Consider the following 17178-nt stretch of genomic DNA (forward strand, 5'->3'; position numbering starts at 1 on the left):
CACACACACACACACACACACACACACACACACACACATATATATATATATACATATTTTACATTTGTTAACCGGGAGAGTCCGACTGGATACATGTCCATTTTCAGCGGGGGCCCGGGGAGAAAAGCTCCAGGTACATAACAGACATATGAACATTGTTAATGCAAAAAAAAAGGAAGATAGTGGAGTTTTAAATACAATATAAAGATACATTACATCTTGAGAAAAAAATAACAGCAGCATATAAAAAAAAAACATAGGTCAGTTACAAAGGTGAGGCGCCTCGTTAAAAAGCAGTTAAGAATAGTGAGGTAAGAGAAGGGTAAATGATAGTGGTTAATCAGGTTTGGAACAGGGACATTGCCAGAGAGTATTAAGATGGGGTTTAAGCTTTTTTTTGAATTGTAGGAGTGAAGGTTCTGTGGTGAGCATGGTCGGTAGGCAGTAAAGTTTGAGAATAGATTATCCCCAGCAGAATTATTGCCTTTGGTAGTTTGAACTAAGATCTTATTGCAGGAGCGTAAAGATTGCAGGTTAATATAGGGGTGAATGATGTTTTTCAGAGCTGGTGTTTTCTCTGGGTGATACAGTATCTGGTGAGCCGTTTTGAGATGGCTGAAATGGAGTTGGCTGGAAAACTCTAACCACCCTAGTTGCTTCAAGTTAGTGCAGTGGTGCGTTCTAAAGGTGGAATTTGTGGCAAATCTAGCCATGTGATTGTAACAAGAAGCAAGTTTGTTAAGGGTTGTCTTGTTTAGGTTTGTAAAAAGGGGGGAGGCATAGAAAAGAGTTGATAGTCGGTGTGTGCTGGCAATTGTAATTAAATTGTAAATATATATATATATATATATAAAAATATATATATATATATATATATATATATATATATATATATATATATATATATATATATATATAGCTTCTACAAAAACAAAATATTAAAGGTTTTTCAATATTCAAAACAATATAAATTTTTTTCAGTATTCAGCTCCAAAGTTCATCTCCTGTAATGTCCTACATCCTGTCAATTTGGACAACAGAGCTCCTGAGTAGAGGGCCACTGGCCAGCAAGGGCCACCCGAGCCACAATTAGCAAAGAATTTGGGAGGGGCAGAAGGAGTTATTGTTGAGAATTGGAGAAAAAAAAATCTAGCATTTTGACAAATACCTATAACTTTCACATCCAATGCTTGGTCATCCATCTCAACCCATGGGGCAGTCCCCAACCCAACAGATGGGTGGTACTTGGATGAACACTCCACAAAATTGTGCAGCCAAAAGAACTACATCTGGACTGAATGTCCAGCTTATAAACAGGACACAAAAGTGAACGTTGAGTGTTAGCAGTCGTTGCACAAATGTCATCTAAGGGAGCACAGCTAAAGACAGATGAGGTAGCAACAGAAACTGGTTTTCCCTGGCTAACTTCAGAAAAGGACACAACTGATCTGACTTCCTGAAGTGTTTGTTTCTATTCAAACAGAATCTCAGTCAGCGATGGAGGTTCAAACAAAGCAGGTACTCAGCTTTGCTACTGAAAAAGGGAAAACAAACTGAATCACAGCCACCTTTGGAATACAAAAAGGGTTAGTCCACAGGAATACTCTGTCCTTGTGGAAAAAAAAAAAAAAAAAACACACTGGACAAACCTTGTAGCTTGGAAACTCAGCTGACTGCAGTTACCATGTCTGTTCCAAAATAAAAGTTTAAAACAATCCTCTTTGGGGAGAGTGACGTCACCATACATCCCATTCACAATGCCCTAAGCACACAATCAGTCGTGATGGATTTGGGCACCCAGGTTGACAGCAACCTGACTTTTGACCACCATGTTGCTTCCATTGTATGGAAAGCTTTCTACATTGCCCACCTCATAAGTAAGGGTATCTCATCCAGGGACAAGGTGGTCATAACATCCATGTATTCTTCTCCTCATAAGGCCAATTACTGAGTACAATGCCCCCATCAGCATGTACCTCACAAAGCACATACAGCAGCTGGAGAGACCACAGAGGTTCCTCACCAGATGAATCCAGGGCCTCAAACATCTATGCTTGTTGGCAGGAGATGTGTGTCCCAGAGACTCCACCTGTGGAAAAGACTTCCTCTCCATGTCAAGCAGAGTTCCTCATGATTCCTTTTTAAGTGCAACCTGGATAAATGTATGGGAAACAGAAAATACACTCCTGGGATTCCACCTGTGTCCCTGCTGGACAGGGACTTTGGGTGTCGACTTGTCTAAACATGGGCTAAACTCTTGGTTAAGCTTATTAGGGGCCCCAGACCCAATAGGATCATGATCCTATTAACAGAAGCAGAGTTGAAGAGTGCTAGTCAAGCTTGAAAGAGGGACAAGTCCCATGGAGAAAAGGGCCGTCACTGGGGATCTGAGGAAAGAAAGCACCCTTCAAAAAGGCTTTGGACAGCCAAAGAGGCTATCCAAATCATAACAGATACAGCCACCAGTCATGTTGAACCTTAATGATGGAATTAGAATAATAGTGGAAAAGATGAGCTAAGAACTCTAATAGCATCAAAAGGGGCTTAGAAAAGATAGTCTTCTAAATAGCCTAAATAAAAATTCTCCTCGACATGCTAACAAACACCTTTCTAGAAGAGGAGGGCATAAGAGAATAAATAATATGCACAACTCAAAGGTTGGGGCCTCAGACCACTGAATTGGAGAAACCAAGTGGTCTGAATTCTAAATTCAGGTGAGCATGACCTTATGGATGGGATATCCGATCTGGAACTAGGTCCAGGGCCTGAGAAGGATGCATCAGATGAGGCCATAAGAAGGGGAACCAAACTTCGCTGGGTCAGAAGGTGAGGGATAAGGATCAGTGTCACTCTGCAATAGAGCAACCTTCTGCAGAAAACTGATCAAAGGGGTTGGGGGTTAGCATACAGGATACACGATACTGGCGGGCCAAACATGCAGTATAGCATCCCTATGCGACTGTCCTTTGGGAAGGACTAATAAAAATGCTGCATTTGATGCTGAAAGGTGTAGCCAAGAGGTTGCAGCAAGGCTGTCTCAGGTGGTTGAAGATCTGAGCTGCCATTGACTGACTAAGAGACCTCTTCGGAGGCATCAAAATACTCCCGCTGAGGGGCAGAGCCTAGATGGCCAAGTGAAAACAGAAATTTTTAAGAACTCAAGTAAAATAAACACAGGAAATATTTACTTCCAAGGAAAATTACTTCCCAAATATTATGAAAGAGCAAGCTTACTTGCCTTTGAATTTTGTGGAATTGCCAACTTTTTCCACGTCAGAATGGAGACATTGTCTGGAAGAAAAAGGAATTAATCATTACCACTCAAACCCCTCCCTGAAGGAGAACATGCAGCTTGCGACTGAGATGACACTGGATTTTCAGAAGAACTTGGAAAATTTGAAACAGAGCTCCTTTAAACAGAATGGCATTTTAAGAAACGTTTCAACAGCATCAAACTAAAATGACACAGAATGCTCTAAAATAACATGGAGAGAAGATTAGAACAAGAAACGCAAACAATCATTACCAGAAGACCCAATTATTAACATACACTACCTTGAAAACAGAGAAAGGAGATGCAACTTAATACTTTGTTTACTAGCAAAAAGGAGATGGACCTAGTTGACGTGACTCTAAAAACAGCTTGGGAAACAATACAGTTAGAACATAAAACATTTCATAAGGATTATTCAGCTAAAACATTAGAAATGAGGAAAAGTGCTGGCCTTTTGTGAAAAAGGTTGCACAAAATGGGATCAAATATCAAAAGTTTTGCTGTTAAAATAAAATTAATCAAATATTAGAATTTCTTTAGCAGCTTCTTTCTTCATGAAGGACAAAACCTTTTGCTAACTACTGAAAACATGGAGTGCTCATCCCCAATATAGTTAGGGGGGTGGGGGCACAGCCCCCCCAACTACTTTCAGTTTTAAATGGTTAGCGATGAAATTAGATTATTACATATAAAAGCTAAGCAGGTGGGCGGCTACGCCCCCACACCGTCCTAACTATATATACTAACTTCAGGATTGCACTACAGTGGGGAAAGGGCATAAACATTTTATCTGCCCAACAGTAATTACATTCAGTCAAATGAATTTTCAGTGATTTGAGCTTTCAGCAATTTATTTTTTTAGGGTGAAATGAAATTCAGTGAAACGAGTTTGCAGTGAATCAAAGTAGACCCATATACAGATGCACACAGATATAAATAAAAGCACATACACGTTGCTCCATTTATTTGTATTTCTTGATTTAAATGCAAGAGAACATTTATCTTCTCAAACCAAAATGGATTCAGTTGTCCTCGCCCACTTCTACTCTCACCACCTTCGCAATGGAAAAACAATCCTTACAATTCATAGATCTCCATATTATTACACTTTGTTGCAGAGTTGTATTAATCTTTAATTATCTGCTCTTAAATAAGCTATACCAATAAAAACAATCACTCCAGCGGATAAAGGGGGTGGCATTGTTGTAATGGATCATTCTAAATACAAGGAAGAGGCACTCAAACAGTTATATCAATCACAATTCTATATACAGATGGTAGTGGATCCCACTTCTAACTTCAAATCTGAGATTGATTCATTTATAGATTTGGCAGTGGAGGAGGGTATCATTACTCTACAAGTTGCTAGGCAACTTAAGGTGACTGAACCAATGCCACAATACCTATATCTAATACCAAAAATACATAAAGATCTATTCAACCCACCAGGCAGACCTATAGTATCAGGTCGAGGATCACTTACAGAACCCTTATCTGCCTTTCTCACAGAACATCTGAAACCACTATTGACCATGGTTAGATCACGTATTCAAGATACCACACAGTTTTTGAATATTATTGAAGACTCTCAGCTGGAAGAGGATTGGCCGTTATGTACAATGGACGTATCCTCATTATATACGAGTATTCTTCACAAGGCTGGGATTATGGCGGTGACTTATTGGTTAAAATCAATCTAATTTATATTCTACTGGATTTGACAATTTCTTGATCAAGCTCACAGAATATGTACTACAAAAAAACATTGTTTACTTTGACTGCAACCCATATTAGCAAATCAAAGGGACAGCAATGGGTGCATCCTTTGCCCAGATTTACGCAGATTTGTTTATGGGATATTTTGAACAGGCCTTCATATATGATGTCCAGCAGAATATTCACATGGGCAATTTGGACATCTGGCGGAGATACCTGGATGATTGCTGGTTGGTGTGGCGGGCAGGTATGGATGAATTATCCAAATTTGTTGCATACCTAAATAATAATCCCTTTGATATACATTTTACAGCCAACACTGGATATCATGAAATAGTCTTTTTGGATGTGGCCATTAAAAGATTACCTGACCACACTTTAGCAACATCGATACACAGAAAATTCCCACAATATAACACTTTACTTCATGCCACTAGTTCTCACCCCCCGCCACATCATCAACATCCCAAAGTCCCATTTTTTGTGACTTAAAAGAATATGCTCCACAAATGTAGAATATTCTGCACAAATACAGGAATTAACAGCAAGATTTGTGGATAGAGGATATAATCCTGAACATCTAACGAATACGGTCACCCAAATTCAAACCAGTAGAAGATCAGATCTATTAAAATATAATAGACCACAAGAGGAAGATGTTACTCGACGTCGACAACCCATTAGATTAGTCACCACTTATGGAAACAATACATCTAGGTTCAGACAAATAGTCAGCAAACATTGGGATATATTAAAATCAAACCCATTTCTCAATGATATTCTCCCAGATACATGTGCTTTTTCTTACCGAAGGGGGCGTACCATCCATTCTCATTTAACACATTATAAAAGATTCACACCAGTTTCTACAATACAAACACTTTTTGGGGACCCTCTAGTGGGCCGCTATCCATGTGGACATTGTAGTGCATGTCAGTACATTTGTAAAACCAAAGAATTCACTAGCAAAAACACTTCTAAGGTTTACAACATTAACATTTTTGCAAATTGCAGCTCTGATTGGGTTATTTGGCCCATTGTACCTGTTCTGCCTTTGATGTTGGTCAGACCTCTAGACCCATCAGAATAAGAATTAGTGAGCATCTAAGTTCCATAAGAAACAGACGAATCACAAATGCTTTATACAAACACAGCAAAAATCACACAGATGCCTCGTTCAGATTTGTCATTATAGACAAAATCCAACTTCATAGGAACTTTAAGATGGGATGGCATACTAAACTTAACAAGGAAAGCAAGTGGATCACTAATCTTGGGGCTTTTTTAAACCAGGACTGAATGAATATGAAGTACATGATGGTACTTCTAGACAATTTTATTAACATGGCACACATTTAGTGTTAGCTTTAGTTATGTGTACCCCCGAGATATTGAGACAGATTTTTGGTTACATATGGTCAGTTATTTGGGCTCAAACTATATAATATATTTATATAACATACTATATCTTAAACATTCAGACTTGCATCTGGGTCCTGGTCAAAATGCAAGCGATATTATGGCTGTTTATAATATAATGTATTTGCAATTGTGCAATCAAAGATTAATTTAAATTATTATAAGGATCTCAGATTTGTATGTCTGATTAAATTACCAAATTCATCTTTTATATGTTCCAAGCTTTGACTGTGTTCAAATTAACAAAGATGATTTGTGTTAGGAGTATACCACTTTAAATCAAGTGAATATAAAGAGTACCAGGATGTGATGGTGTTTTGTAAATCAACTTTTTGTTTAAAGAATATATCACATTGACAAAGGCTTTACTAGCCGAAACCGGTGTGTGACTTATGGTAGGCAGCTTTTCAGCTACCTCCAAATAAAATTTAATTTGAATCTTATTTCTGCTGTCGTGTGTGCTGGTCCCCCTTGGTTTTGGAATTATTGGTTTGGACCGTGCACCAGTCCACCGTGCGTGCCTTGCTTCCTTAAATAAGCTATAGCCTAGACAGTGAAGGACAGTCTAATGATCTTACATTTACTAGGCTAGGAATTGTGAATTCCATTACTATTTTTCCTTTTTACCTTTTAGCACGTCTGAAATATTGGTTTTGAACTCTGCAAAAAATTACAGGAGATTTCATACAAGTTAGATTGACTTACGATAACGTACTGTTAAACATTTTATAAATGGACTTAACGCTCATCTTTGAATGTCAATATATATAAATAAAATTCAAGGACTCCGACTGGCTTTGTTGTTTAAAAACCAACAAGGCTCAAGTTATATCCCTAAAAGGAAAAATGCTAAATATGCAGATGTGTAGAATCCCACTAATTATTCAACTTAAGTCCTCATTTAAAAGCAAGGAAAAAAAAAAGGGGGGGGGGAATGAGGAACAAGGTGGCAGAGTAACTTGTTCTAAAACAAGACAGATTAAAAGAACTATTAAAACACAAGTCATAAGCTACATGGACATTTTCACATAAAACAGCCATAGCTTTGGAAAAATTGAAAGTAACCTCTTATGCTATATCTTCCAAATATATGCACCATTTAAGAGAGAGTCCATACACAATCAGAAAGCAACATCTTAGAAATAAAAGATAATAATACACAGACATTGGGAAAAGATAATCATACACAGACATTGGGAAAAGATAATCATACACAGACATTGGGAACATCCTTGATGTTTTCAGACATCACATCTCAATCAAAAATTGGAAAGACTTTTAAAAAGATGCCCTCTGAATGAAATGAAAATTTATACAAAAATATTACTTTTAAGAGAGATCTCAGACAAAAATCAACATTTAAACCTAATAAAGCCCCAGGTACAGGTGCACTAATACAAGTTACCCTCCATATCCATCTCACTTTTCCATAGAACAAAAGCTCACACATGAGAACTCACCCATGCAAATATTCACTAATCACAACCATACTACAAAAAAAAAAAGTCAGTCTCTGGTCTTCACAGACCCATCATCATCTTCTTTCAGCTATTTCTGTTAGGGGTCACCACAGCAGATAATCAGTTTCCATTTCTTCCTGTCCTCTGCATCTTGCTCTATCACACCAACCACCTGCATGTCCTCTCTCATCACATCCATGAACCTCATCTTAGGTCTTCCTCTTTTCCTGGTAGCTTCATCCTTAGCATCTTTTTCCCCAATATACTCAGCATCCCTCCTCAGCACAAGTCCAAACAAACGTAATCTTGCCTCTCTGGCTTGGTCTCCAAACCTTCCAACCTGGGCTGACCCTCTAATATACTTATTCCTAATCCTGTCCACCCTCATCACACCCAGTGCAAATCTTAACATCTTTAACTCTGCCTAATCCAGCTCCAACTCCTGCCTTTTTTGCCAATGCCACTGTCTCCAACCCATATAACATAGCTGGTCTCACTACCCTCGTGAGCCAGAACTGTTGAATTCCACATTTCCTGCAAGGATACATTCCCAAACTAATACATTCTTTCTGGATTCTGGAAATAGTATTCACACACAACTTTAAATTGTTCTTATTTTCTTAAAACAAAATTTTGGCTAGTCTCCAACAATCTTTTTAAGTCTTGTCATTTTCCACTTAATTCCTAATGACTTAACATGCGTCTCACAACATTACTATAAGTTAATCTAATCACTCTTTCGCTTGCAACAACTCCGTGCCTGTTTTGAAGTCATTACGAGCTGAATAGTAGGTCCTTTCGACATTCTCAGCTCCCGGTTTTTGCCAACAATTTCTTCCATGTCTCTCTTGGTATGACCTCATCCTAGGAGGTTCTTCAAAGACTCAAACCCTAAGCATCAACAATTCGTGAGTAAAAACTGGGATGCATGTTTGATCTATGTACTGTATGTTTTTTTCCAACATTCCTTCCGATGTACCTGTGTGTTAAACTAGATATAAATCCTGTACATGGTATTAACACCCAGGAAATCAATACTTGTTCTTGGATGCTTCATGTAAAAACTAAGGAATGTAGTAGTCTTCTCCAGGCATGCAGTAAAGGCATACAGTTAGTCTTCATTGTTGGCCCACAATAGAAAAATATAGTAAACAAGACACTCATTTTCCCAATACGCCATCAGTACACTGGAATAACTACTGGTGCAGGGAGTGCCCACGGCCACTCCCCATTTCTGCCAATAGTAGCAGTTCTTAGAAAATATTTTATTTTTGAGATGTTTAATAAGGAGCAAATGAGCTGTGTCAGTAGCAATAGTGTTATCCAATGTTAAAGTATAAACTGCTTCGATTCCACATTCATTGGGTATGACCGTGAAATTCATGTCCATTATTACAAGGATTGGTACGATATCTCTCATATTGTCTACACATTGAAATAAAGATGTCAGAAATTGGGACACGTCCATAACGATGGTTGGAACCTTTTCTCTCTTTGCACACAGAAAGGTGTCCCAAGAATCCACACTTTTCACTCAGTGTATGATCAGAGTAAGGAGGCAGATAAATTTAATTTGCGATGAGAGGGAGTGTAGGCAATGCCCACAAAACATTTCCTAAACCTCCGGTCTAGCCTTAGGGAGGTCATGGGTATGAGCCAGAAGCACCAAATCCAGGCACAACAGCAGCAGCAAAAGGTCTGGTATTGCAGGACAGCCAGCGCATTCTGCATGGCAGTCATGTGATGGTACGCAATCTTGAGTACCAACAAGTTGCAGACTGGGAGCACCTTTTCACCATTAAGAAGGATAAAACAGCCATTAGCCAGGAGGCCAAAGCAAAAACTACCACATTAACATGACAAAGTGCGATTTGGAGTCAGTTTTCAAAGTTTTTAACATTGCTGAGGAGGTCTAAGAAGGGAGGCCCTGTCCCCTTAACCCTCAGCCAGGTTCAGGAAATTTCAGCAGTATTGCAGGAATTTGGGGTTATGTTTAGGTGTAGGCCAAGGTGTATCCACCTGGGGGAGCATCACATGGACAGAGAACCTCCGTGAAACAAACCTTATACAGAACACATGAAAGGAGGTACTAAAGGACACACTGGAACAAGAATAATCAAGGAATATCCTGATGCTCACTAGTGATGCTGGTGTCAAAGAAATATGGCAGCACCCAATTCTGTGTGGACTACAGCAAAAATGAAGTCACACCGAGTCAGATGCTTACCAAATGCCCAGGACAGATGAATTCTTGGAACCACCATGTGGGGGTCAAGCATTTATTTACAACTGACATAACTGAGTGTTACCAATAACTCTTCACACTTGTAGCCAAGGAGAGGTCAGGACTGGTGAGCTCATTTGGATTGCACAAATGTACAAAAATGTCCCTAGTATAAAGAATGTCCCAGAAACCTTTCAGAGGCCAGGGACAACACCTTGCAGAACCAGAAGATTATGCCTTTGCTAACCTGTTTCACTGCCATCTACAGCCAGGCCTGGGCAGAACATATATAAAATGTACTGGTCATGGAGTGGGTGCTAGAAAGATTAGGCTAAAAATTGAGGCTATTCAGGCATGGCCCATTTATTTCTGGACAGCAAGATACTACAAGAAATTTGTACCTCAATTAGTACAATAGTTACTCCCCTTACATACTTAAGGGGGGGACCACTAGGTTGCAGGGACACCAGTTAAAGAAAAAAAGACATTCCAAAAAGTTCAGACAGGCTTTTAGTGGACCTTGTCCTAGTTGGTCCTGATTTCACTGTACAGGTAGATGCTCTTCCAGCTATGGAATGGGGGCCATACATAATCAGGTTTCCTCGAAGTGCACCCCACTGTATACAAGTCAGACTTCAACACAGGGAGAAGTCTTATGCAACCATAGAGAAGGAACCTCTGGGTATAGTATGGGCCTTGGGAAAGGCACACCCTTATCAATACTGTAGAAAAAAATGAAGAAAAATCACTGCAGTTACAGAACACAACCCTTTGAAATGAATATATACAGCAAATGGACAGAATGGAAAAATATTTAGATGGAGTCCAGCCTTGCAGTCCTGTTACATTACTGTCCAATTGGGGGGGGGGGTGTGTGTACCTAACTCAGATGGTTTACCTAGATACGGTATGGGGTAATGTACCAGACTGCATCGATGTCTCATGCTTTGTTTCTTAAGGAATGACTTTAGACTCATTTGAAATTAAGACACAAAGCAAGGAGTATACGAGATTGCAGATGAATACAGAATTCTCAGTCTGCCATGCATGGCTAAAAGAAAGAATGTACGACATGTTTTTCATCTTTCTGAATACCACATAAAAGGGGCTGCCCCTTATGAAGTGTGCAGGGTTTCCAGACTTGCCACCACCTCCTACTAATGTAGCAAAAAAGAAAGAAAGACTGGGAACCATCACCCTGCTGGAATTGGATACAATGGCTGAACCTGTTTGTATATAATGCAGACACCTCAGTGGATTCATAAAAACAGGCTGGGGTGTGTACTGGCAAGACTGCAGTTATTATAACTAAAAATTGGTTTTACTACTTTTTCTCCTCCACTGTAAGAGAAGTGATATCATGCGAGGACTACTGGAAGGTGTGAAGATGTACACAGTTTATGATATGCTATAAGAGTAATGACTGCTACTGATGAGGACTTGTTTACAAATGACCATCTTGGGTACTAATTAAAAAGGGGTATTTTTGTAAGCTCTAACTAGAAAACATTGGTATCTGGAAGATTATTTTTTGTTGCTCTTTTCTATATCCTAATCTTTACATGTTATTCTGTATTACTTATTAATCTAAGCAAAGTTCAAGGAGATTTTGTGGCAGACATTATGAAGTTGTGTAATATCTACTGACAAGCTGCTTAGCACATTTCCAATTAGACTGTTTACGGCATACTACCAGTGAGAGATTAACAAGTCAATTTCACAGCAACCAGTAAAATGGGATGTCCATGGCCCTAAAAGTGGGTTAATGGCAGTGCTACAGTGCCTCGAAGTAGGCAAAGGAGAACTAGAGAATTTTGCCAGCCTTCCTCAAGGTAAGCGTGCATATGGAAGACAGTTACTGTGAATTAACAGGCAATGGAAGAGATTGTTCCAGACAGCAGCTGCAAGACATGTGCCAGAGTGGTTGGCATTTGGCCAAAGGCTTGCCTAAGTAGCATGTGAGCAGTCCAGTCTGGGAACTGGAATCCCATATGTAAAACAGTACATACTGCCTTTACCATCTCCGGTCAGGACTGTACTCTGGATTTTTTTTTTTTTTTATTTAAAATATCCATTTACTTTCTTGCTATTAATTTTACCCTTGGTTGGCAACTGTGTGATACAGTGCCAACTATATTGACAGTGAGTGGCACCCTGCTATCACATGGGCAGCAAGTGTCACATGGGTGATAATGGCGTTTACAGCAACAAACTACCATCATACTCACCACGGTTAACTGTTTGGATAACTACCTCTGGCAACTGTTTGGGATAACTACCTCTAGCAACTGCAGTGACTACTTGAATGTCTTTTTAAAATTCAATACAACCTTAATAGGTATCAAACCAATCTTCATTGGTTAAAACTACATTGCCTTGCAAAAGCAGTGGTACACTTGCATTAACTGAAATAATGTAACCCATTTCAAATTCAGTTTCTTTTGTGCTACCAGTTTACTTTTATTTCATTTCTTAACCAGTTGCGCTGTTCAGAGGGCCACTTTCAGCCAAGACCTAGGCCAAAGGAAGTACAATAAAGTAAACATTGTTTTGATGGATCGACATGTTACACTGTTCATGTTGCAGTCGCTCTGCAGTACAAGTACACTTGAAATTGCCTGATGAAGAAACCCAATTAACACACAAAATATTTAGTGTACAGGTATTTGAAAATTAAAATACAGTACATAAAAACTAAACTTCAGTAACATCAATTTTATTAAAGAATCTTAATTTACTGAATTAAGAAAGGTTCTTGTTTTGTGGCAAACTTTCATTAGACAGGAAAGCAACTCCTTTTGTCACAAGTGATATGGGATTAAGAAAAGCCAAATAAATTGTTTTCCTGATAAAACCAAAAGATACAGTATGGAATGATATGCTTAGAGTAAGGCAACTTTAAGCTCAAGATCCTTGATTATGTAAATACCAGTCCCTATGCAACTGCAAGTCTAAAGCTACTTTTCCTTTATCACTGCTTCAACACTAGTCACTAAATCACCAAACAGACTTTATACTATACCAATCCAACTTTTATATTATTCTTTGCACAACATTTGTCAATGGCTCCACACTTAAGCAAATTAAGGATAGGGAAGGAAGCCATCCCTGTTATGTTCCTTTAGTGACAGACTTCCCAGAAATAAAAAGCACCTTCCTTGACCTATACTAAGAAAAATATTTTGATATTGGACATTTGGTTACTATGAAAGTGGAGGCTCTGGAAGAAAAGGTCTGTCTGATAATTACAAAAAAACATTTTAAGAATAATAAACCTTCAAAAATTTAAAATCGTTACCAATGTTTTCACATTGTCAGATTTGGCATAAAACAGGATTATGGCATATTTACAAAGACGTCCAATAAAAACAAACTGATTTAATTCTCTCAATATCCAAAACATCCTTTGATTTGCATTCAAGCCGAAAGAGAAGAGGAGGAGGTAGTATATTTTAAATGTACTCTTTTGGTAGTAGTAGTACCCAAATATTTCCATTATGCAGGCATCTTATTTCCCCCATGAGAAAGAGCAGTGTATTACTAAAATGTTCACCTTTAAAACTGACCTTGGGAGGCAACAGTTCACCCCCCCCCCCCAATGAAATGATCATTCTCTGGTCTTGCTTCCAGATTTTTTCTCCTAGTTTGTAGACTTGCTGAATTTCAGGAGAAGAAACAGGGAAGGTTTCCCTATTAATATCAGAATGCTGTGCCCATCCCTGCAGCAGCTGCCATAACACTGTTGGCCCCATTTTTCCCACACCAAAAAACAGGAAACTAAACACGCATCTTCTCCTCCTTAAATTTCGTTAGCTAGGAGTAGTTTATTGGGACCGACTCTGGTTTAATTCAGGTTATTGATCCTTCTTGTACAGCAGTTTCTAGTAAAAGAGAGATGGCTCTTTCCCAAAAGATTCAAGATTCTGAACCTCAAGATAAGATGCAGGGTAGATTCAGGGTTTTGTCCTCAGATTTCTGATTCAGATTCGGGAGGAGAGCACAAGTTTCAGATTCTCCGTGAGCATTTCTCTCTGACTGCAACTAGAATATAAACCGCATTTTCAGTGGGAGAACACTGTGGTTTCTCAGTCCCTCAGAAAATACTACATGTTGCTACATAAAACACCCACTAATACCTGTCCAGTATGCTTTAAAAGATATCTGCCGTCTGCAATTTTCCTGACATCCAGCTGACCCTAAAAAGGAAGGCAGATTTATAAAGTTCTTCAGTCTTAAATTTTATACTATTCCCAAAACCTGTCCAAGCAGCTTCAGACTTAGTTAATTCCAATCCTACTCTTTCCAATAAGGATAGGAAAGACTGATAGGTATCAGAAAAAGAGTGCATACTGCAACGCTATCCGGTGCCAAGGCATCAAATACAAAATATACCGTCAAATCAGTAAAGACATGGGATACTAGCAGATATGCTAGTCAGAAAAGGTTGTTCTGCAATTCATCTATCTTCAAAGGCATGTCTAGTCTCTTGTGGGAGATCGCTGTGCTAGTTTGCACATCACGGAGCAGACTCATTTCTGAATACTGTACTTTGTAGCCTCTGAAGCTGCCACCTGAAAAGTGTTCAATACAATTCTCTGCTGGAGTATTGTGCCCAGCTCCCTATAGAGGTAAGATCACACTTCGAAAGGGCAAGCCTTAAGAAATGTTACACAGTTACAGCATTCTGTACAAGACCATATACCCTAAGAAAACGGAGAGAAAGAATATTTTATAGCCGCCTTTTTAAAAACACTCAATGTTAACAAGCTCATGGTCAAATTCAAAGTGACAAGAAACTTAAGAATAAGGTGGGAAGTACATGGTATAATTATGCAAAGCTGAAGTTAGACTCCAGCTGAATTACTCCACAGAAAAGTATTGTTATATTTGTAATTAAACCATATTCTGCTGCTGAAAGATAAACTAAGCCCCAATCACTCCAGCCCATAAATTTCACACCTTCAGTGATGTTCCCCCTCCATTTCACCTGGAAACAGGACCTTAGCTTCATAGGTTGGTACTAGGCCTATACAAGCCTAGCCATAACAATTCCCTGGATATTTCTTCCCACAATTCCCTGGATATTTCTTCCCACAATTCCCTGGATATTTCTTCCCACAATATTTACTTCCCTGTCTAGCATCCAATCTCCATTCCAATAGTCAAGGTTCTTTTGAAGAGGGCCAAGGAGGCGCTCTGCCTGACATGTATGGGCAGTCTATTCCAGAGTATGGGGAGTCTCTGGGTCAGGAACCTATCCCTCCAGCAGGTTTTGTTCATTGTGATAAGGTTTAGAGCCCTGGAGCGTGCGGCTCTGAGGGATTAAGATTTAAGTGGAGAATGTCCAACAACTCAGGGTTTGACATGGCTTTGTATGGTAAGCAGAGATCGCCTCTGAGTAAACGATATGCCACAGAGTATAGCTGGAGTGTTTAAAAAAAAAAAAAAAAAGACTGCCAGCATAGGGAATCTGCTTTAGGCCTGCGATTCTTTTGAGCATGTGTGTGGCCTTTCCAGCTGTTGCAGACGTCTTGTGAGGTACACACCAAATGGGTGTTGGTACTCTTTAATAGAGTACAGTGGGACAATGTCCTCTTTTTTTCTGGATGAAAAGCCCTTAGTGGTGATTGTGTGCCACATAGAAAGATTTCCCCGACTGTTGTGGCGATGTGGTTATCGAAGTTGAGACCACTGTCCACCTGTGTCCCCAAGTCTCTCATCACACTTTCGGTGTTTAGTGTACTGCCACCGGTATGGTAATTCATGGGTACATGGCTTTTCCCAAAGGGGATAACTATACATTTCTTGGCATTAAGCTTGAGCCCATGGCTCTGGCACCAAGCATCTGTTTCTGTAAGGCCCTTTTGTAGAATATCCACATCATTTGGGGATTCAATTATGGCTCCCAGTTTGCAGTCATCTGCAATCTTGGTTAGCCGAGTCCCTTACTGTTGGCCTGTACTTCAGAGAAGTAGATGCCAAACAAGAGAGGTCCTAGGACTGAACCCTGAGGTACTCCACTTGTCTGGAGCTGGATTTGGAGTAGACTACTTAGTCTGGGTTCTGTCAGTAAGCCAGTTGGCAACCCATCAACTGACGTATGGACTTATGCCCAACTTAGTATCTAGGATTCCAGACTGGGGGATGGTGTTGAAGGCCTTGACGAGGTCCAGATAGGCTATGTAGACCACCTTTGTCCACAGCTCTGGAAACCGAGTCGAAGTCAGTCAAGTTCAGGAGACAAGATAGGCCCTTCACAAACCCAAACTGGGTGGGGTCCAGTGTTTGAAGGTTGCCAATGTCTTTGTTTATAAAGTTCCATGCTAATGTGTTCCATGCCTTTGCAGATCAGGCTTGTCAGACTGATGGGACAGTAGTTCCCGGGATCCAAGGTGGATCCCCCTTGTGGAGTGGAATAACTGTAGCAGTGTGCCATTCAGTGGGCATAAAGCCTGAGGTGAGGCTATGATTAAAAATGACACTTAGGTGAGGTGCCAGTTCATTTTGTAGTTCATGTAGTACACAGCCAGGGATGTCACCTGGTCCCATGGATGCTGTATTCTAATTGGAACCTGTGTGCTGAGAGAGATCCTTACAAGACTATCTGCAAATATATAGAGCCTAGTATATATTTCTGTATTATTCTGTATAGAGCTAAATTGTTGCTTAGATATCTGTTGTCTTACTGTTCTGCAAATATACAGAGATCAGTATATTTTTTTTGGTTTTATAATTTGCACTGTGATTCCTCACATCTCTGTTGAAACAGTCTTCCCCACCCCCCTCCCTGTTCTTGGTTGTAGTTTAAATTTGGTGGCTTTTGCAGAGCCTGCCCCACTGTAGATTTGATCTAGGACACTCCCCCAGTCACATCTCTTTACCACATTCTACCTAATAAACCCTTTCTGCACTTGCTTTTAGTCCTTTTTAATTTAATTACATTTTTTTCAAACTGTGTGTGGACTAATATTGCTACATACTCAAGTGTGCCAGCTTGCACTGCATGTGAATTGTTTTTACTACTGTTTTTGCTACTTTTTTTTAGAAATTTGTAAGCCTGTTTCCTACCTTTCCTGTAATTAGTG

This window comes from Protopterus annectens, chromosome 12.part0, assembly GCF_019279795.1.
Source record: "Protopterus annectens isolate FY-2018-M chromosome 12.part0, PAN1.0, whole genome shotgun sequence".
Taxonomy (NCBI): Eukaryota; Metazoa; Chordata; order Ceratodontiformes; family Protopteridae; genus Protopterus; species Protopterus annectens.